Here is a 24469-nt window from a genome sequence, read left to right on the forward strand (position 1 = left end):
TTTTCAATGGACCAAAGGTAATTGGACAATTATCTCAAAAGCGATTTAATGGACTACATGGGCTATTCCCTCATTAATCCATCATCAATTAAGCAAGTAAAAGGTCTGGAGTTGATTCCAGGTGTGGCATTTGCATTTGGAAGCTGTTGCTATGAACTCACAACATAAGGTCAAAGGCTGAAAAAAAAAAGAAGAAATCCAGCAAAGAGATAGCAAAAATCAACAGTTTGATACATTCTTGAAGAAAGGGGCGAACTGGTGAACTCCAAAAGGCCTGGAGGCCCACGGAAGACAACAGTGGTGGATGAACACAGAATCCCTTCCATGCTGAAGAAACACCCCTTCACAACATCTACCCATGTGAAGAACACTCTCCTGGAAGTAAGTGTATCAGTATCTACCATAAAGAGAAGATTTCATGAGAGCAAATACAGAGGGTTCACCACAAGGTGCAAACCATTAATCAGCCTCAAAAATAGAAAGGCCAGATTATACTTTGCCAAACAACATCTAAAGAAGCTGCCCAGTTCTGGAACAGCATTCTTTGGACAGATAAAACTAAGATCCACCTGTACCAGGATGATGGGAGGAAGGAAGTATGGAGAAGGCTTGGACTGGCTCATGATCCAAAGTACACCACAACCACTGTAAAACATGGTGGAGTCAGTGTGATGGAATGGGCATGCATGGCTGCCAAAGGCACTGGGTCAGTAGTGTTTATTGATGATGTGACTGAAGACAGAAGCAGCCGGATGAATTCTGAAGTGTTTAGGGATGTACTTTCTTCTCAGATTCAACTAAATGCAGCAATGTTAATTGGACGTCGCTTCTCAGTACAGATGGACAATGACCCAAAATATACTGCGAAAGCAACCCAGGAGTTTTTTAAGGCAAAGAAGTGGAATATTCTGCAATGGCCAATTCAATCACCAGATCTCAACCCCATCGAGCATGCATTTCACTTGCTTAAGACAAAACTTAAGGCAGAAAGACCCACAAACAAGCAACAACTGAGGACAGCTGCAGTAAAGGCCGGCAAAGCATCACAAAGGAGGAAACTCAGCGTTTGGTGATGTCCATGGGTTCCAGACTTCAGGCTGTCATTGCTGGCAAAGCATTCTCTACAAAGTATACAAATTTTTTCTTTATTTATGGTAATGTTCATTTGTCCAATTACGTTTGAGCCCTTCAAATGAGGAGGCTGTGTAGAAAAATTGTTGCAATTCCTAACACAGGATATTTGTGTTCAGCCCCTTGAATTAAACCTGAAAGTCTACACTTCAATTGCATCTCAGTTGTTTCATTTCAAATCCAATGTGGTGGCATGCAGAGCCCAAATCATGAAGATTGTGTCACTGTCCAAATAATTCCGGACCTAACTGTATATTGTGGTATTGCAAATAAACAGCAAATCTATGATATATATATATATATATATATATATATACATACTCGGAATTGAATCCATTATAAGTGGATCCTTGACAAGCATTGTTGGACGAAAAAGCAAACAAACCACTCCAGCCCATATAAATATAACTATTGCTATTTCCTTATACACTATATGGCCAAAAGTATGTGCTTACCCCTGCTAATTATTAAGTTCAGATGTTTTAGCTGCAGCCGTTGCAAACAGGTGCATATATTAGTTGTATTGTCTCTTATGTATTGCATAAATGTTGGGTTAGTGACTGCCTTCATTGTTGATCTTGCACTCCTCCCATTCTGTCCTGGATGATTTAAAGTAGTTTAATGCTGGTTCCTACCATCCCCAGGTATATGTATGCTTAGTCCCAGTTCTTGTTGTATGAGCAGCATAGGGACCATTGTCGTGGCAGGTGGGTTCACACAATTTGATCAAAATATGTGCTAAGAACCTCACTATTGTAAGTAGATTCAGCAGCAAAGTATACTTACTTATTTATAGTGTTTAGGTGGCATTAGTGTTGTGCAAGACATTGACAAGGTTAGAAATAATGATTTTTATTTGAAATAATAATTTTCTCCTTCAAACTTTGCTTTCGTCAAAGAATGCTCCATTTGCAGCAATTACAGCATTGCAGACCTTTGGCATTCTAGCTGTTAATTTGCTGAGGTAATCGGGAGAAATTTCACCCCATGCTTCCAGAAGGCCCTCCCACAAGTTGGATTGGCTTGATGGGCACTTCTTGCGTACCATACGGTCAAGCTGCTCCCACAACATCTCTATGGGGTTGAGATCTGGTGACTGCACTGGCCACTCCATTACAGATAGAATACCAGCTGCCTGCTTCTTCCCTAAATAGTTCTTGCATAATTTGGAGGTGTGCTTTGGGTCATTGTCCTGTTGTAGGATGAAATTGGCTCCAATCAAGCGCTGTCCACAGGGTATGGCATGGCGTTGCAAAATGGAGTGATAGCCTTCCTTATTCAAAATCCCTTTTACCTTGTACAAATCTCCCACTTTACCAGCACCAAAGCAACCTCAGACCATCACATTACCTCCACCATGCTTGACAGATGGCGTCAGGCACTCTTCCAGCATCTTTTCAGTTGTTCTGCGGCTCACAAATGTTCTTCTGTGTGATCCAAACACCTCAAACTTCGATTCGTCTGTCCATAACACTTTTTTCCAATCTTCCTCTGTCCAATGTCTGTGTGCTTTTGCCCATATTAATCTTTTCCTTTTATTAGCCAGTCCCAGATATGGCTTTTTCTTTGCCACTCTGCCCTGAAGGCCAGAATCCCGGAGTCGCCTCTTCACTGTAGACGTTGACACTGGCGTTTTGCGGGTACAATTTAATGAAGCTGCCAGTTGAGGACATGTGAGGCGTCTATTTCTCAAACTAGAGACTCTAATGTACTTGTCTTGTTGCTCAGTTGTGCAGCGGGGCCTCCCACTTCTCTTTCTACTCTGGTTAGAGCCTGTGTGTGCTGTCCTCTGAAGGGAGTAGTACATACCGTTGTAGGAAATCTTCAGTTTCTTGGCAATTTCTCGCATGGAATAAATAGCCTTCATTTCTAAGAACAAGAATAGACTGTCGAGTTTCACATGAAAGCTCTTTTTTTCTAGCCATTTTGAGAGTGTAATCGAACCTACAAATGTAATGCTCCAAATTCTCAACTAGCTCAAAGGAAGGTCAGTTTTATAGCTCCTCTAAACAGCAAAACTGTTTACAGCGGTGCTAACATAATTGCACAAGGGTTTTCAAGTGTTTTCTAATCATCCATTAGCCTTCTTACAAAGTTAGCAAGCAAAATGTACCATCAGAACACTGGAGTGATGCTTGCTGGAAATGGGCCTCTATACACCTATGTAGATATTGCATTAAAAACCAGACGTTTTCAGCTAGAATAGTCATTTAGCACATTAACAATGTATAGAGTGTATTTCTGATTAATTTAATGTTATCTTCATTGAAAAAAACTGTGCTTTTCTTTCAAAAAGAAGGAAATTTCTAAGTGACCCTAAACTTTTGAACGCTAGTGTATATGTGTGTGTGTGTGTGTGTGTGTGTATATATCTAAATCTGGCAATGTACATAAGCATCCGGCATGTGGCCAATCAGTGGTATGTGGTTCATATGAGTGGCTCCCCAAAAAACAAGATGGCATTGGAAGTTACAGCTGTATACAAGGGACGTACATGTACTACCTTTTCAGACAATTACCGACTGTTAAATGAATTAAAACAAGCACATACTCAACAGCTCAACATGCTCAACCCACCATGCGATACACATACGATTGTGGATTATGCAAAACTCCAATATGACTGACGAGCATTTCAGAAGATATATGTTGCTCAACACAAATTGTCTGCATAAGAATATTTGCGGCGATTGCTGATGAATAGAGGCACTGCATTTAGCAAGTGGATTTTCTAGATGGGACAACTTCTAAGAAAACCCCTAACAAACAAACCACTAACAAACAAAACAATACAGCCATTCCAGACCCATATAATGTCATACAATACAGTTAATATTTATCACATTTAAGTTATTATGACCATAGTTGTGTTCGATTTTAGGTGGATCCCGTGTGTCAGGGACACAATGATAGAGCTTCTACGTATACAGGATACAAGAAGCTATAACGCAAAAAGCCAAAAATTTTTAATAAGTGTTGCTTAACCCCTTCCCGACATCCCTTCGGGTAACATCCCACTTGTTTAACCCCTTAGACTCCGCGTTTAATAGCGAAGCGATCGTGGAGTGCCGATGCTCTGCCATCTTTGTACTTTTATGAAGCCATGCTTCCTACAGGGCTTTATAGGAGACCTTGAGTATAACGATATACTGCAATTCATTAGTATTGCAGTATATCATGCAAAGGATCCAATGTTCGCTGGTTCAAGTCCCCTAGAGGGACTAGTAAATGAAGTTACATACAGTAAAATAAAGTGTTTTTTTTAACCCTTTCCCGCCCAATGACGAAACTGTACGTCATGGAGGGGGAGGGGGTGAAGTTTGGAGTGAAAATCCGAAAAATGGCTGCGGCGGGAAGGGGTTAAAAACACATAACATATATGCCTTTATATTGCCTTTAAGGATCTAAAACATCTTATTGCAATATCATTAACAATCCTCATGTTGGCAAGCTAGGAGCTGGTAAAAATAATATTGCCATCTGCAAAATGACTCTTATGTACAATTGTTGTTTTTTTTAAGACAGAATGCTATAGAAATATATATTTTCTATACATTACCCTGGACTACAAAATGTAACAGACACACACACACACACACACACACACACACACACACACACACACGCATGCACGCACGCACACACACATGCAATATTGTCTATGATTAGGATTATAGACAGTGCTCAGCCTATTTTTCTATTATGAGATATGAACAATGGCATAATATCTAAATGGCTAACAAAATTTTGCAGCGTACTTTGGTAATGATGGCAGAATATCTAATATACAGTATGACAAGCTACAATTTTAAATGACATGACAACATTTGCACTCAGTGTTAACAAAAAAGATCTGTTTAAAACTGAGTCACATTATTTCTAGGCTGACATCAATCATCTTAACAGAGTGGAAGTGACAAATATTTTTTTCTCAACTACTGTTATTTACAGATAAGCTTCAGGTTATAAGACTTGACAACACGGACATGTAAGTTTAATATGTACTGGGCATGGGGTCTGGTTTTACAATAAAAACAGACAAAGACTCCAGCAAACATGTCAATAGACATTTAAAATGCATAGACACACGCAGAATCTAACTGTGAGATAGACTAATGAAAAAAAACCATAACATATATACTCTAAAGTAGACGGATGTAATGTACTGTAGATATAGACCAGCAGATGTGAAAGATAGATGATAGATAGACAGACAGATAGACACAGACAGATATAGATAGATAGATAGATAGATAGATAGATAGATAGATAGATAGATAGATAGATAGATAGATAGATAGATAGATAGATAGATAGATAGATAGATAGATAGATAGATAGATAGATAAGATAGATAGATAGATAGATAGATAGATAGATAGATAGATAGATAGATAGATAGATAGATAGATAGATAGATAGATAGATAGATAGATAGATAGATAGAGCCTTGATGCTGTATAAGCATGACAACGTTTCCAGGATAATGCAGACAAATTAAAAATGATGAAGACTCTCGTGGTTAGTGATTTATTCAATCTCTTCCACACAATGAAGTTACAGTCACTCAATCGGATAGAAAATGACCAGACTAAAATGACTAAAGGAAAATTCTGATGAAATACATGTAATCAATATAAAACTAAGCAGACAAATGATTATGTAATGTCTAATTTTATTTATTCACCACTTCGTATCTATTTATATCAAAAGTTACAGCACATGTTACTGATAGAGGAAATTGAAATTAACTATAAACTGAATGAAAATAAAGTTTCCCTGGTAAATTGATCACTTGTACACTGTATCCATGCATTGTATCTAACACTAACAGGAAACATTAGTGGCTAAAAGATAATGTATATATATATATATATATATATATATATATATATATATATATATATATATATATATATATATATGTATATATATATATATATATATATATATATATACAGTGGCGGATTAAGTAGACCACAGGTACTGGGCTGTTACCCAAACGTGGGCCCTCCTTCTCCACTGCCGCCCTGCCACGCCGTAACTTTTGTTAACACTACCTTTTTGTGCAAGCATTAACAAATGGGTGTTACGATTCCCCTTGCCACAGATCTGTGTCACTACATACTGACAGAATCACACTGTCCAGGGAGACATCCTCCTGACAAGGGGAATGGTAACACGCATTTGTCTATCAGTCCGGGACTGAACAGAGACATTATGTGAAATACAAGGATTTCCTATAATAAACATGTCAGGAGAGGTGACAGATTCTCTATAAATCTAGTGACTCACGGGTGAAGACGTCTCAGATTCTAGTAGTTTATTTTCCTCTTTTCTTCTCCATCCAGTCCAGACTTCATGACGACTTCTCCCAGCCATGACCCATTTCTGCAGAATTTGCGACTCAGATGTCTTCGGCTCCTCACTTTATCATGGTGCCACACACTATGCCCCTAAATATAATAGCACCATACACTGAGCCCCTGAAAGAAATAGTAGCAATCACTGTTCCCCTGAATATAATTGTGTCAAACACTGTAAAGTAAAGCACCACATACACAGTGCCCCCTGTAGATAGCGCCACACAGTGCCCCCTGTAGATAGCGCCACACACAGCCCCCTGTCGATAATGCCACATACAGCCCCTGTAGATACCGCCACACACAGCCCCTGTAGACAGCGCCACACAGTGCCCCCTGTAGATAGCGCCACACACAGCCCCTGTAGATAGCATCACACACACACCCCCTATAGATAGTGCCACACACCCCTGTAGATAGCGCCTCACACACCACCCTGTAGATAGTGCCACACACAGCCCCCTGTAGATAGTGCCACACACCCCCTGTAGATAACACCACACACCCTCTGTAGATGGCATCACACATAGCCCCTCTATAGATAGCTCCACACGGCCCCCCTGTAGATAGCACCACACACAGCCCCTGTAGATAGCGTCACACACACTCCCCGTGTAGATATCGCCGCACACCGTCTGTAGATAGCATCACACACAGCCCCCTATAGATAGCATCACACACAGCCCCCCTGTAGATAGTGCCACACACACTCCCCCTGTAGATAGCACCACACCCACCCTTTGGATAGCACCACACACAGCCCCCTGTAGATACTGCCACACACAGCCCCTGTAGATAGTGCCACAAACAGCCCCTGTAGATAGCGCCACACAGAGCCCCCTGTAGATAGCGCCAAACACAGCCCCCTGTAGATAGTGCCACACACAGCCCCCTGTAGATAGCATTACACACACACCCCTGTAGATAGCGCCACACAGACCCCTGTAGATAGCGCCACACACAGCCCCCTGTAGATAGCATCACAAAGATCCCCCCATATATAACATCACACACATCCTCATAGATAGTATCACATACAGCCCCCTATAGATAGCATTACACACAGCCCCCCAAAGGTAGCATCACACACAGCCCCCCTATAGATAGTGCCACACAGCACTTTCCCCTTGTATATAGTGCCACACAGTGCTTCCCCATTGTATATAGTGCTGCACAGCACCTCCCCCTTCTATATAGTGTCACTCAGCGCTATGCTATTTATTATATTTAGAAACATACAAAAAAAAATTGTTATTCATTTGAAACACCTAAGCTCCAACCTAATGTCTTTTTTTGGTGATTCCACAAATCTCTATTCAGTATTTTCCAAAAACTCTAATAAAATATACAAAAAATTTAAGCATTAAGGTATGTTCACACAGAGTTTTTTTACTAGTTTTTTTACGCGGAAACCGCGCAGCAAAACTCGTCAAAAACGGCCCGAAAATTCCTCCCATTGATTTCAATGGGAGGCGGAGGCGTCTTTTTCCCCGCGATCGGTAAAACCGTCTCGCGGGAGAAAGAAGGGACATGCCCTATCTTCGGGCGTTTACGTCTCTGACCTCCCATTGACATTAATGGGAGGCAGAGAAAGAAAATTTCGCTGTGTTTTATGCCTGCAGCGCTCAATGGCCATGGGCGAAAAATGCAGTGAAAAACGCAGCGAAAATCGGCGTACAGGGAGAGGAAAATCTGCCTCAAACTTCCAAATGTAATATTGAGGCAGAAAATCCGCCTGCAAAAAACTCTGTGTGAACATAGCCTTAGGGATTAACAAAATGGTTTCACCATTCTCGTGGTTTATATAAATATGCATTTGTACCCCCTTCTGCAAAACCAACCAGAAATAGAAATGCAACTTGGAGCAGTGACAAACATAGGTAAAAGAAGATCCCTGTACAGAAACAGTATGTGGCCACCTTATAGTAAAATAACTAATTTGTCAAGAGTGAGATGGTTGTCATAGAGTACCTCTAGAGAAAGTTTCTTTGCTAGATCACGAAAGAATGATTAACAATATCTCCTACATGCAATCTAGTAGACTCTAGGAAGAACTCCAATTTTTGTTTCATTAGTAATGAGTCCCCTTGCCTATAGTGCCACTGTGCTGCTGCGCATGATGCACTTATGATAGCTCTACCCTTGCCAGCTACCCATCAAATGGAGTGGGTGACCGAATGTGAACTCAAAATATGATATGGCTTTTAGCTCTGCTTCATTAGTGTACTGCTATAATTAGTGACTGTAGCTTATCTATATTGTCTAATTAGAGTCTGACAGTCAGAAATTCAAGCCTGACTAATCACTGGCCCAAACTGCTGCTCAGCAACCCCCTCCCCCCATACTTTACCCTGCAACAACTCGCTTTTAGGAAATAAGTAAGGACAGAATTATTACAAACTACAAACAATGAAGCAAAATTATTTTCAATTATTGTTAAGGTTACTGGAGAAATCGCCCCGTATTTCACCCTAGAACCCCATAAGGGGGTATAGTCTTTCTTGGTCAGATTCCCAGGTGGCGGTCTCCAAAATAGTCACCAAATAAGGGCGCGTGCGATGTAAAGGCAATTCGGAATCAGAGTCAAAGTAAAGCCAGGGGATGTCACTGCGAGAGTGGCCAGACTGCAACAAGATAGAGGAGAAGGCAAGGACATAATCAGAAGATGGGCAGTTTGCGTTATGCCATCAACGGGCCGGTCGTCATGGAGACCCAATACAGCGCACGGCTGTGTAAGAGAGCCAGGAGACACGAGCAGAAGAATGGCGTTAGATTAGGGAGAGGGGAGTAACAATTACATACATTACTTCTGATTCTGGTAAACAGCCAACTGCAGGTCCAGAAGATTAGCGGTCAACTGATTTTGTGGGTTATTGGAATTTCATTTTAGTTCATCTCTCATGGAACTTATTGTCGTGTAGCTTTTCAGCTGCTGTTTTACCCAGTTTCTCCTCCACTTCCTATTGCATCTTGCATGCTGATTTATGTCTTCAATCCTTCAATATTTTGATCTATTAAAGTATTTAGTTTAAAGTTAAAGAGGCTCTGTCACCACATTATAAGTGCCGTATCTCCTACATAAGGAGATCGGTGCTGTAATGTAGATGACAGCAGTGCTTTTTATTTAGAAAAATGATCTATTTTCACCACTTTATTAGCGATTTTAGATTTATGCTAATGAGTAGCTTAATGCCCAAGTGGGCGTATTTTTACTTTACTTTAGTGTATGACGCTGATTGGTCAGCGTCATACACTCGTCTGTACAACACGCAGCGTCATGCACTCCTCTCCATTCATTTAGGCAGCGCATAGGGATCCTTTTAGATCGCTATGTGCTGTCTTATACTAACACATTAACAATACTGAAGTGTTTAGACAGTGAATAGCGATTCCACGGGATGTCTATTCACAATCTCTGCACTTCGTTACTCTGTCTGTGGTAGTTACAGCAGAGGAAGCGTAATCTCGCGAGATTAAACGGTAAATTACAGGTTACAACGAGATTACGCGTCCTCTGCTGTAACTACCACAGAGTAGCAAAGTGCAGAGATTGTGAATAGACATCCCGTGGAATGTCTATTCACTGTCTAAACACTTCAGTATTGTTAATGTGTTAGTATAAGACAGCACATAAGGATCTAGCAGGATCCCTATGCGCTGAGTAAATGAATGGAGAGAAGTGCATGATACTGATTGGTCAGCATCATACACTCCTCTGTACAATGCCCACTTGGTCTAAAGTAAAAATATGCCCACTTGGGCATTAAGCAACTCATTAGCATAAATCTAAAATCGCTAATAAAGTGGTGAAAATAGATCGTTTTATTAAATAAAAAGCACTGCTGTCACCTACATTATAGCGCCGATCTCCTTATGTAGGAGATACGGCAATTATAATGTATTGACAGAGCCTCTTTAAGTGTAATGCATTTCTTTTAAAATGGCACATGGTAGGTGGGAGCCCTGAAAGTTTGACATTGAGAAATAGGAGCATCAAATTACATATCTGGAGGATAGATAGACAGACAGACAGACAGACAGACAACCAGACAGATAGATAGATAGATAGATAGATAGATAGATAGATAGATAGATAGATAGATAGATAGATAGATAGATAGATAGATAGATAGATAGATAGATAGATAGATAGATAGATAGATCTTTTTTGTAAGACACCATTCGATAGAAAAAAAAAAGTTATGGCTCTCAGAATGTGGCAACAAAACACAAATTTTATTTTTAACAATCAGTTTTTTTTCTTGTAATAGTAGTAAAACATAAAAAAAACTATATAAATTTGGTATCTCTGTAATCGTATTGACCCGCAGAATAAAGTTACCATGCCGTTTACCGTACGGTGAAAGCTGTAAAAATGAAACCCCCCAAAAGATTGAGGAATCACTGTTTTTTTCCTATTCTACCCCACAAATATTTTTTCTCCAGTTCCCCAGTGCATTATATGGTACAATAAATGGTGCCGTGAAAATTTACAAGTCGTCCCGCAAAAAACAAGCCCTTATACAGCTATATGGACCGCAAAATAAAAAAGTTATGGCTTTTGGAAGGTGGGGAGGAAAAAACTAAAGTGATAGACAGACAGACAGACAGAGATAGATAGATAGATAGATAGATAGATAGATAGATAGATAGATAGATAGATAGATAGATAGATAGATAGATAGATAGATAGATAGATAGATAGATATTTTTTGTAAGACTCCATTTGTGTAAACAGTCAGTGCATTAGATATAATTATTTTTTCTTTATATTTTACAGACATACAGACAGTCATTTTTAACATTGGTTTTACGTGTACACCATTCCCACAGTCTCTGAAAGCAAAAACTGCAAGCAAGACACAGATATTTTATTCTAAAAAAACAAACAACAGACTTATGGTTGCTTAATGCGGCATCTGCAAGCTGAGATATTTGAATGACAGGCATACAACGATGGCACATCAGCTGCCAATATGTTATGAGACCATGGCAACATTTGCTCATCCCGGAGGACTCATGCTGCTGTGTTCTGTACTTTCAGGCATGAACTAAATAATTCCAGGTGCCAGAAAAAGTGACTCTGATAAAAGAAAACATTTCATTTAGTAGGATTCAGTTTACCCCAAGGCAACAACTCTGATAAAAAAAAGTTTGTCTTTTATTTGCTTATATATGTAGAGCTCTGTGCATTACATTTTCTGTTTTTACTGCTTGTTATTCTGTTTGCTTAATATCACTTTTAAGCCTCTTATGTGTGTACCATTGAACTTGAAAATTACATTCACTCTTGCTGCGAAATGAACACTTGAAATCAAACCATTTTCTGCATTTCTGTTATTATTGATTTCCATAGATGTGCAAAAATCAGTCAAAAAAGGATCCAAGGATGTTTGTGCTGTGTTGGACTTTGAAATTGTGCGTTTTTAAGAAGGCTAGATAAATAAAAAATACTGACCTTAGACAAGATGGGCTTTTCCATGATTGGTGCTAATGATGTGCGGAAAAACCGCTGCCTCTTTGGTCTCTGTAAATAAGGTCCTCACTTACATTAAACTAGTCTTAGTGTGAAGATTGAGAACAAATTAATATTGTAGTTTATTTTGATTGATATTGCAGGTTATCAATTTTTCCCTGATGAAAAAAACAATACTAAAGTATGCTATTTTATGTACCTCACTCATAGTTAACACTTATATTTTGTAATGCATTGGTTTAATGTATAATGCTGTGAGAGATCTAAAAATGGCACAAAATTATATTAATTAGATAATGTATGTCACTATTTACCAACACATGTCACCCATTTTCGTGAGTTTTTCTGGGCACCCTCAGCGAAAAAGTGGGTATGACTTGTTTGGTCCAATTTCCAGGAATATATATCAAACTATTAGGCTCGGACTCCAAAGCAACAGACATTAATGCAACTTCTTCTCCCTTTTTTTCCTGGAAAAAGTAACGGTTGACTTGCAACAAGATTGGAATTATAGCGATTATCACACAACGTTTCCCCTAAGGAAAACATTTAGACAGCGTAGTGGCAGTAATGAGGTGATTTTACCGAGTTTTTACCGAGTCTCAAGTGTAACCAAAAATTGCTGTAGAACCCCAGCCTTAAGCCACCTGAATACGTCTAAGACCTTTTGGGTTTTCTACATAGTGGACCTGCAAGTACTTAATCCAGGAGCTGATTATATTTTATATATTAATGGATAAACTGCAAATTCTGAGCACCAGGGGCAAATGCCCAATAGGCAATAGAACCAAGAATGATGATTTTGTAAAGTACCTGTCAATCAAAACTAGTGCAAAGTAAAAGTGTAATAGTTGCCCATAAGAACCAAATTCCAGCTCTCATTTTTCAAAGGCTTTTTGGAGAATGGAAGCAAAAACTTGTTTGCTGTGGGAATCTGTTCCTCCTTTCTTGAGCACTTGTTTTGATAAATTTCCCCATATGTGTTCAGAGATATTCTTCTGCATAACACTGTATGTCATGGTTAGTAGAGCTACTGTTGCCTTTAAGTGAACTTCAACCAGTCTGGCCATTTTCCTCTGACCTATCTTGTTAACAGGGTGATTTCTCCTTCAGAACTAAGCAAACAAACACAAAGACCCTGCGGCGCCAAGATGTATTTTTATTATTTTAAATTGATCAAAATGTAAGAACCCCACATTTCTAAGTATAGTAAATAGAGCAGTAATGCAATTTTAAATAATAAAAATATTAAATGTTTTTTATATAGCTCAACACCCATAGGGTGCTGCTGCAACTTTGTGTTTGTTTGCTTTTCCATTGCAACACAGCAGATTAGCACCTCCTCTTTTATTTCACTTTGTTAGGAGGTGCTAACGGAGAATTGTGTTCAAACAAAAAACACTGGGCCTTATTTATTAAAGCAGTTTAACAGCCTTGCTGTCTATACCAACCAATCAGAGCACAGCTTTCATTTCTTAAATTGTTTGCAGAAATGAAAGCTGCATTGTGATTGGCAGTTAAGGGCAACATGGCTGTTAGACAGTTTTGATAAATAATGCCAAGTGTTTTGTAATTGAACATAATTCTTCACTAGCTATAGGGATTGTTGTGTCTTAACCCCTTCCCGCTTTGGCCACTTTTGACCTTCCTGACAGAGCCTCATTTTTAAAATCTGACATGTTTCACTTTATGTGGTAATAACTTCGGAATGCTTTTACCTATCCAAGCGATTTGTTTTCTCTTGGCACATTGGACTTTATGTCACTGGCAAAATTTGCTCGATACGTTCAGTATTTAATTGTGAAGAACACAAAAATGTAGCAAAAAATTGCAAAAATTAAAATTTTTCTCAATTTAAATGTATCTGCTTGTAAGACAGGCAGTAATACCACACAAAATTGTTTCTAATTAACATCCCCCATATGTCTACTTTAGATTGGAATCGTTTTTTGAAGATCCTTTTATTTTTGTAGAAAATTCTCACATTTTCAAGAAAATGTCAAAAGGCTATTTTTACAGGGGCCAGTTCAGTTATGAAGTGGCTTTGAGGGCCTTATATATTAGAAACCCCAAAAAGTCACCCCATTTTAAAAATGTCACCCCTCAAAGTATTCAAAACAGCATTTAGACAGTTTCTTAACCCTTTAGACGTTTCACAGGAGTTAAAGCAACGTAGAGGTGAAATTTATAAATTTCATATTTTTTTGCAGAAATAAAAATTTTTTGTAACAGAAAGTTTTACCATAGAAATGCAACTCAATATTTATTGCCCAGGTTCTGCAGTTTTAGGAAATATCCCACATGTTGCCCTAGCATGCTACTGGACTGAAGCACTGGCCTCAGAAGCAAAGGAGCACCTAGTGGATTTTGGGGCCTTATTTTTATTAGAATATATTTTAGGCACCATGTCAGGTTTGAAGGGCTCTCACAGTGCCAAAACACTGGAAATCCCCCAAATGTGACACCATTTGGGAAACTACACACCTCAAGGAAATTATCTAGGGGGATAGTGAGCATTTTGACCGCACAAGTTTTTCACAGAAATTATTGGAAGTCGGTCGTGAAAATTAAAATCTACATTTTTTCAAAGAAAATGTAGGTTTAGCGATTTTTTTTCTAATTTACACACGGACTAAAGGAGAAAAAGCACCGCAAAATTTGTAAACCAATTTCTCCTGAGTAAAACAATATCCCATATGTGGTCATAAATTTCTGTTTGGACACACGGCAGGGCTTAGAAGGGATAGAGCGCCATTTGGCTTTTGGAGCTCAAATTTAGCAGGAATGGTTTGCGGAGGCCATGACACATTTACAAAGCCCCTGAGGGGACAAAACAGTGGAAACCCCCACAAGTGACCCCATTTTGGAAACTACACCCATTGAGGAAATTATCTAGGGGTATAGTGAGCGTTTTGACTCCACAGGTTTTTTGCAGAAATTATTGGAGGTAGGCCCTGAAAATGAAAATCTAAATTTTTTCAAAGAAAATGGAGGATTAGCAAATTTTTTTTCTCATTTCCACAAGGACTGAAGGAGAAAAACCAGAACAAATTTTGTAAAGCAATTTCTCCCGAGTAAAACAATATCCCACATGTGGTCATAAACGGCTGTTTGGAAAGGGAAAGAGCGCTATTTGGCTTTTTATCCTATTTTTTGGGAGGCAAGGTGACCAAAAAAAATGCAATTCTGGCATAGTTCTTTTAGTTTTTTTATACAGCATTCACATGCGTTATAAATTATATGTTAACTTTATTCTGCGGGTCAGTCCGATTCCGGCGATACCTAATTTATAGCACTTTTTTATTTTTTACAATGTTTTGCACAATAAAATTACTTTTGTAAAAAGAATGTACCTTTTCTGTCTCCAAGTTGTGAGAACTATAACTTTTTAACTTTATCGTCGACTGAGCTGTATGAAGGCTTGTTTTTTGGGAGACAATCTATTGTTTTTATAGGTACCATTTTTGGATACGTGCGACTTTTTGATCACTTTTTATTCCAATATTTGTAGGGCCAAGTGACCAAAAAACAGAAATTCTGGTATAGTTTTTTACGTTTGTTTTTTACGCTGTTCACCGCATGTAATAAATAATTTAATATTTTTTATATATTTAGGCCGTTACGGTCGCGGCGATACCAAATACATATGGTTTATTTATTTTTCAATAATAAAGGATTTGATAAGGGAACAGGGCGATTGTGTTTTATTTTATTACTTGAAACTTTTATTATATATATATATACTATATATCTATACTTTTTTTACACTTTTTTTTACACTAGGGGACTTGAAGGTCCAACTGTCAGATTTTTTTTCTAATACTTTGCACTACCTACGTAGTGCAATGTATTAGATCTGTCAGTTATTTACTGACAGCAAGCCGATTAGGCTTCACCTCCCGGCGGGGCCTAATCGGCTTCTGTGATGGCAGAGCGGGAGGCCATTGTGTCTCCTGTTGCCATAGCAGCAGTCGGCAGCCCTGATTGCATGTCAGGGCTGGCGATCTGCTAGCAACCGCTAAGATGCAGCGATATGTTTTTGTATAGAGAAGCCTATGGAGAAAAATGCCAGAAAAAAGGCTATACCTGGAGCATGCTGCGTTCTGATAAACCCCAAAAATGCTACAAAACGGCCAAAACCAAATCACTATGTTTTTTAGGCTCTTTTGTATTTTACGTTAGACTTTAGACTTTAAACTAACATCTGGCCACAACATTTTTGCCCCCAAAAATGCAACGAAAAACACAACAGAAAAAGCATAAAAAAGCCTGAAATCGGCCTAAAAATGTAAAGATAGATACGTACATAGAATATGTCACAGGTTTTAAATCTAAATAGCAATACCTGTGGATTATATTTTTATACTCTACACAGTGTAATAAATTAAATACAGGATATATAAATCTGAAATTCTGCTCTGTTTCCTCTATATAATGCAATACATGAATGGAACTTGATGTAATATAAGCAGAAAAGGGTAAAAGCAGCATAAAATTATATATTTTTCTATACCTGTGTTAAAAAAGTATGTAGTTATACAAAGAAAGCTTCAGCAAGTGAACAGATGTATTAAGTGCTGCTGGCATGTTACAATTCGCAAAATAGAGCATTAGGCGTATTCTCAATGCGCTCCGGCCTAATGCACACTTAATGCAGACTGCATCTGTTGGTGCAATAAGCATTTTGCATGAACACAAACTAATGAATTCAGCAGTGCTTGCTTTTCAATACTTGAGATTCAATCTTTCCTTAATGCACCAGCAATATAACATTAAAAAATATCAAGAATGAGTGAGTATCATCTTGAACTACAGAATTATTCTACATAGTATCCGGCTCAATAACATAAACAAATTTTTTAGGTAAAGAGAAAAATGATGATAAATTATATTTATATGTATATATATATATATATATATATATATATATATATATATATATATATATATATATATATATATATAAAAGTAGAAATTTTGCAGCACTCCAAAATGTGAAAAATAAGTGGTTTATTCAGCCAACAAACAGCGACGTTTCTGTCCTACAATAGGACCTCCTTTATCAAGCATGGTGACATACTGAGTGATGACGGTTTATAAAGAGCAAAAGAGCATTTACATAATTAATCTCATTAAAATACAAATAAAGTGCAAAGTGCCAAAATTACAAAGCATTGTGTGTATGAATGGTATCAATGTGCTATATATATATACAGCACACAAAAAAGTGGTGAGAGCACTCTGCGAACACCAATGTCACCTAAACCACTAAATATAAATAAATATGCATTACTGCTAAATCTACTTACAATAGGAAGGTTCTTAGTGCACATTTTGATCAAATTGTGCCCACCTGCCACGACAAGGCATCCTCCATAGGTGGGAACCCATGCTGCACATACACCCAGAACTGGGACTAAGCCTACATATATCTGGGGATGGTAGGAACCAGCATTAAACTAATTAAAACCACCCAGGGCAGAATGGGAGGAGTGCAAGATCAAAAAAATGAAGGCAGTCACAAACCCCACATATACAAATCACATAAACAACACAAAAATTTGAACAGCACATTCCAACAAAATGAAACAAAACATGTATACAGGTGCAAGAGTGCCTGTGACTGCAGATTTATACAGCACACAAAAAAATGGTGAAAGCACTCTGCGAACACTAATGCCACCTAAGCCACTAAATATAAATAAACTAGCTTTTATACCCGCCGTTTCTCGGGAGGTTGACTTACGGTATAGATAGAGTAAAAGCTCACTATTTAAATACCTCTCAGTATGAAGTTAATTGCTACCTCTCGATATGAATTTAATTGCTAGAGAGTGTAAATAATGTTATTGGAAGCATAAAAGAAATGAAATGAAGTAATATATTCATTACAGATTTATATAGTGTTGATTTAGGACTGCATGTTTCTATTCCAACGCTTTCTTGTAAACAATATTTTTTGTCTTTTGATACGGTGCCAAGATGTAGAGCTTCTTTCCAGTGCCGACTCTGGAGCAAGCAACATATAGTTGCCCATGGGAAAAACAGGGACTTTGAAGGTGTACTCCTGCCACTTTCGGCGATTGACCTTGAGCCTTGTTAATTGTCATTGCGAAGGCTAGGCGTACTGGGAACTGTTGCCGCTTGAACTCGAAAGGAACATCATTTGGATTAGTATGGTGGCCTCCATAACGTGATCCATCAATTTCTTGACACACAGCCTCGTCCCGTTGCAAAGTTTCAGAGTGTCAATGTTTCTCAACAGCATGATAGGTGAGCCAACCTTCAACATCAATCGATGGGCAGGTAAGCCACGCGGCTCGAGAGAGTTGAGACATTCTGTCGGATAGTACACCGCCTGATCGGGGTCAATAACTGTGTCGAAGGACTTGTACAGCTTTTCTTGACCTGGCAGAGTCATTTGAATTTGCTGATTGATGGCGTTGACAGAATCATTCTTTGGAGCCAGTATTGCCCGTTGACATAACCATTCATGATCTCTGTAGTTGAAGGCGATGTTGGGAAAGACACTGTTTGTAAGTTCTTCCACCGACTTGGGAAAATTTGCGAAATCATCATGGAAGCTGATCAGATCCGTCCCATTGTCAACTTGAACATCTCCATTCCCCAGATTGAGTAATCTGCTGGCAAACTCACCAGCTTTAGCATCTCCATGCAGATGAACTCGCATATTGGTAGTCAGGCTCATCTTCTTCACATGCCTCCACAACACTAACTGCTTCAAGCAAGCTTTCAATTCATCTGCTGGTGTTCCCTTTGGAACAATAGGCAATGACTGACAGAAATCACCGGCCAACACCAAGACGACATCTCCCATGACTGTATTGTTTCCACGCAAGTCCAGCAGAGTTCGATCCAGAGCTTCCAACGCCAACTTGTGTGCCATCGTGTATTCATCCCAGACAATCATCAAACATTCTTGCAGGACATTTGCCACACCAGTACCTTTGCTGATGTTACAAACAGGAGACACATCTGGAGTCAAGTTGAGCGGTAATTTGAAAGCTGAATGGGCAGTTCTGCCACCATCAAGCAATTTTGCCGCAATGCCTGAGGAAGCAACAGCCTTAGCTATCCTGGATTGTTGTCAGATCCTTGCCAACAACAGGTTTATGGCAAATGTCTTTCCTGTTCCGCCAGGAGCATCCAAGAAGACAATACCACTGGTGTTTTTCACAACCATGTCCAAGATCTGATTGTACGCCATCGTTTGGTCAGCAACCAAAAGAGGTTCATTCGTTGCAAGATAAGTCTCCAGAGCGCTCATGTCATAGCTTGTTTCTCGAAGCAATTCCCGTCCAAGTCTTTCGTCGTTGTTCCTTTACGTCGTGGGAAGTCCCAGTTGCTCAAGTCTCTTTCCAACCATCATGAGGGTCTTTTCTTCAAGTAGGATCAATGACATGTTGAAAATTTGTGGAGTACAGCTGTCCAATTAGAGTCCCGGGTTTTGCCATCGTGCTTGCAGAAGAACATCCTCCGAGAGGTGTTCTTTGTAACTTTCCCACAGTTCAAGTGGCTTGGATGGTCCACACGTCGTGAGTATGACAGAGGTTTCGTAAGCTTGTTGGTAATTGGCAGGTTGCTGCTTCCTCTAAAGTCTTGTCCCAATGAGAATCACTCTCAAGTAGTCTCCTTTCTTGACATGCTTGCCGATAGGTTGTACAAACATGGTCGCCAACAGTCTTGAGGCTAACATGATGTCGGGCCTGCTACTGTGTGAAGAAGCAACCGGAGGAAGAAGCACTCATGGTTGTTTGGGTGCACTGTGTAGACTCTGCCAAGAGCATCACTTGACTTGATTACAACATGACCTTCCACTGGTGTTCCTTGGACTCTTCGCTTGAAAACTCTTGCAGATTTATTCCGTGTATAATACTTTGGAACAGCGCAGTATAGGAGTGTCGTTGCAAAGTCATCTTGTTGGCAAAGCTTGAAGAATGCTGTCAGCGTGGTGTCTTTGGGCTGCAAATCTTGTTGTGCAGCAGTTTCCTCGGTGAAGTAGACTCTCTACCCATTTTCCAAGTGGACGTTGAGATTAACTACCGTTGGATAGCGGTCGAGAATTGGAAAGTCCAAAATTCGCCATACAGCCTCGTTGCTACTGATGTAACGTCCAGTTTGGAAGCTATCGATTTCATCAATTGTTCTTTCTTGTCTTTCTTGGTGATTGATTTCATCAGTTGTTCTTCCTTGTCTTTCCAAGCCAAATGCTGCTTGATCTGATCCTTTGTTAACATATTTGCAGATGTACTTGATTGCCCTAACTGAGTTGCAATATTCAACATTGATGTGAGATTGAAAGGTCTTGGAAAAAAATGGCAAGTAGGGTACAATCCATCTGTCGTCGACCTCGATGTCCTGGTAACTATTGCCAATCTTCATCTTCATCAATGCAGTGAACCCGCCTTCTCCCACTTTTCTTCTGCGATAAAGTGGATAACAACCATCATCTCCAAACTGAGTTTCATGGATCAGCTGTCTTGGGAATCTCTTTGTACAGAAGCCATCTTTCCTGATTGGGGAGTATGGATTCAGTCTTCCACATGGTCCATGGACCATGTTCTTCATGATGATGTCGAATAGTTTTTGATATTCTTGTGCATTTGGGATCTCTGCACTAATGACAGAATCGATCTGATTTGGTTGGATCTTCTCCTTCAGCCAGATCAGTATATGTGCGTGAGGCAAACCTCATTTTTGCCATTCGATTGTGCACATGAAGCATTGCGTTTCTCCAAATACCTTGCCCTTCGTGAGGACATTCATGAACTTAATAACCTTTTGTCGAAAGATTCCCAGATCGTGTCTATCAGTCGCCGATTGTTCTGGCAAGAGCTCTTGGTGAATTTCTTTCCATGTTGGGTTGCACGTAAAAGTAATAACCAGGTCAGGCCTTACGTATTTTCGCACATATGTCATGGAGTCTTGAGTGTATTCGTGCATATGTTGAGGGCTCCCTGTGAAGCTGGAAGGCAAGATAACCATCTGACCAACATTGCTCGTGTTTCCATCGTTGACGACAGCATCTCGAATTCAATCTTCTGATTGAAACGGATGAAGCGAAGTCGATTCGTTTCGATCTTGGCATACATATCAACCAAAAACTGCTGGAAAAGATTTTGGCACATCAAGAAGTGATTTGAATGGCTTGCCCGCATCATAATTTGATAGGTGTAGAAGGCCATGCACAAAACTTTTTCCCGGCGGTAACATTTGCGGTACTTGGATTTGTTTGGCAGGTTTGAATATCATATCCGTCTTTGCCTTGCCAAAATATCAGTGGGTACTGAGGTGCGTCATATGATCGATGGGTTTCAGAAACTCTCTGCAGTTTATTATCACGCTTCTGCAGCACAATATCCCGATTTTCAAATTTCCCAACGATGACGACAGCAACTTCATTGACAGTTGGTGCGTTGTATCGCCGCTCAAGCTCTCCTGTTGGCCTTCGGTCAGCCTTGATGACCACTTTGTAGTTATCCGAAGTCATCATTTCCAAAGAGCTCTTGAGTATCTCGACATAACAGTGATTTTCGTGAAGCATCTACTGCAGTTCCAGCAAAATGTCGGACCGAGTTCCAGGGACGTTGCTCTGTCGTTGCTGAACTTGAAGCTTTTCATCGCCCATGAAATAAATCTGCAGAAACTTTGGTGGTTCATTGGGCAATGGCAGGAGCGATCCAAGTCGATGGCAAACTTGTCCCTGTATTTTAAAGGTGGGCATGAAGCCTCTCTCTCGAATTTCGTTCACACCAAACAAAGTCATCTGAAAGCAAGAGTTGTAGCGCCTCAAATTTCCCAGAAAGTGCTTGGTTTGGGGAGTGTTCAAAGTCATCAGTGACTTGAGTGGTTCTGGTGGTGCAGCAAGTGGGGGTAGTTGAACCTTGCCAGCAGAGCAGCACATGCCAGGTGGCTCTGACTTCCACTTCTGGGCTTTACAATGTTCACAGGTCGTGTCCATGTTTCCAATATTGACCAAGTTGTGCAGATCATATTCAATTGTTGGGTCGTATTGCATAGCAGCTTTGTTCATGCAATCCCAAGATGTTCGTTGAGAAACAATATTTCTTGCGCCTTGTGCTCGAACCCGACGTTCAGTCGCTTGAGGTGTTTCTTCCGCTCTTGCGGTCGCTTGTTGCAATCTTTGTTTGATCTTCAAGCCGAGCATTGGTCATTTCTGGCGTTTCTGCTGCTCGACATATTCTTTGAGCCAAGCGTCAACCTTCTCTTTGTTCAGGAGTTTTTCTTTTGGGAGCCATGGTCAGTGAAAAGTAAATTTCCGTAAAAGTGACTTTTAAACCAATCAAAAGTGGCAAAAGGAGGCAAACTTTGTTTGATGTCCAATGCAATCACAAATCGCTATTGGTTTGTTTTTCATCCAATCAAAGTGACTTTTAAACCAATCAAAATCTGCAAAAGGAGGCAAACTTTGTGAAATGTCCAATTCAATCAAAAATCGCTACTGGTTTGTTTTACAACCAATCAAAAATCGTGTTGGTTTGTTTTTCAACCAATCAAGAATCGCTATTGGTTAGCTTTTCAACCAATCAAAAATCACGATCAGGCAAGTGTGTACTTCAATGCAAATTGAAAAGTGAATGGCAGTGAAAAGTAAATTTCTGTAAAAGTGACTTTAAGTAAAAGCGATTTTTAACCCCTTCCGGCTCCTTGACGTACTATTACGTCATGGCAGCTGTATCGTTCGCGCTCCATGCCGTAATAGTACGTCTCGGGAGTAATGACCGTTTTGGCCGTCCTCCCGACACATACAGGAGCTGTGATGCTGCTGTCTTGTTCAGCAGCTGTCACAGCTCCTACAGCGGGGACCGATCGCTGTGTCCCCGCTGATTAACCCCTTAAAAGCCGCGTTCTATAGAGATCGCGGCTTTTTAGGGGTTAAGCTGCCATCGCCGGCCTGCTACGCGATAGCGGCCGGCGATGGTGACTATGGCAACCGGACACCAAACAATGGCGTCCGGCTATGCCATAGACGGAAGCCTAGTGGGTCCTGACAACGTCAGGACCCACTATGCTTGCTGTCAGTGAGTAGCTGACAGTTCTAATACACTGCACTACGCATGTAGTGCAGTGTATTAGAATAGCGATCAGGGCCTCCTGCCCTCATGTCCCCTAGTGGGACAAAGTAATAAAGTAAAAAAAAAGTTAAAAAAAGATGTGTAAAAATAAGAAAATAAAAGATTTACAAGTATTAAAAGTAAAAATCCCCCTTTTTCCCTTATCAGTCCTTTATTATTAATAAAAATATATAAACAAACAAATAAACTATACATAATTGGTATCGCCGCGTCCGTAACGGCCTGAACTACAAAATTATTTCATTATTTATCCCGCACGGTGAACGCCGTAAAATAAAATAATAATAAACCGAACCACAATCACAATTCTTTGGTCACTTCACCTCCCAAAAAATGGAATAAAAAGAGATCAAAAAGTCGCATGTACCGAAAAATGGTCCTGATCGAAACTACAGTTCGTTACGCAAAAAATAAGTCCTCGCACGGCTTTATTGATTGAAAAATAAAAACGTTATGGCTCTTAGAATAAGGTAACACAAAAAGTGAATGATTGTTTACAAAACGTATTTTATTGTGCAAACGCCATAAGACATAAAAAAAACTATAAACATCTGGTATCGCCGTAATCGTATCGCCCCGCAGAATAAAGTGAATATGTCATTTATAGCGCACGGTGAACGCTGTAAAAAAAAAAGAAAGAAAAAACAATCGTACAATTGCTGTTTTTTAGTCACCACGCCACCTAAAAATAGAATAAAAACTGATCAAAAAGCCGCATGCACCCCAAGAAAACTACAATGGATTCCTCAAGGGGTCTAGTTTCCAAATTGGGGTCACTTTTGGGGGGTTCCCAATGTTTTGGCACCACAAGACCTCTTCAAACCGGACATGGTGCCTAATAAAAAAGAGGCTTCAAAATCCACTAAGTGCTCCTTTGCTTCGGAGGCCGGCGCTTTAGTCCATTACTGCACTAGGGCCACATGTGGGATATTTCTCAAAACTGCAGAATCTGGGCAATACGTATTAAGTTGCATTTCACTGATAAATCCTTTTGTGTTATAAAAAAAATGGTATAAAGAGGATTTTCTGACAAAAAAAAAATGTAAATTTCACCTCTACTTTGCTCTAAATTTTTGTGAAACACCTAAAGGGTTCATAAACTTTCTAAATGCTGTTGTGAATACTTTGAGGGGTCTAGTTTCTAAAATGGGGTATTTCATAGGGGTTTCTAATATATGGGCCCCTCAAAGCAACTTCAGAACTGAACTGGAACCTAAAAAAATAAATAAATGAGGCAATACTTCGCTTCTTACATTATACTGATAATGAGCCGTGCCCACCCTGAGATGACCCCAGTTTTGACCGTTTGTATAAATGGAGACCCCTATTAGACCGTTCCAGTGCCCGGTTTTCCCAGCATTCACCCCCGAGAAGTGTATTTC

At 39.6% G+C, this 24469-nt stretch overlaps 1 pseudogene; it reads right to left on the minus strand.

The window, feature by feature from the left end:
* Positions 1-11701: 11701 nt before the first annotated feature.
* Positions 11702-21149, minus strand: LOC142652501 (uncharacterized; annotated as a pseudogene).
* Positions 21150-24469: the final 3320 nt, after the last annotated feature.

The sequence above is a fragment of the Rhinoderma darwinii genome, chromosome 5, assembly GCF_050947455.1.
Source record: "Rhinoderma darwinii isolate aRhiDar2 chromosome 5, aRhiDar2.hap1, whole genome shotgun sequence".
NCBI classification, from domain to species: Eukaryota; Metazoa; Chordata; class Amphibia; order Anura; family Rhinodermatidae; genus Rhinoderma; species Rhinoderma darwinii.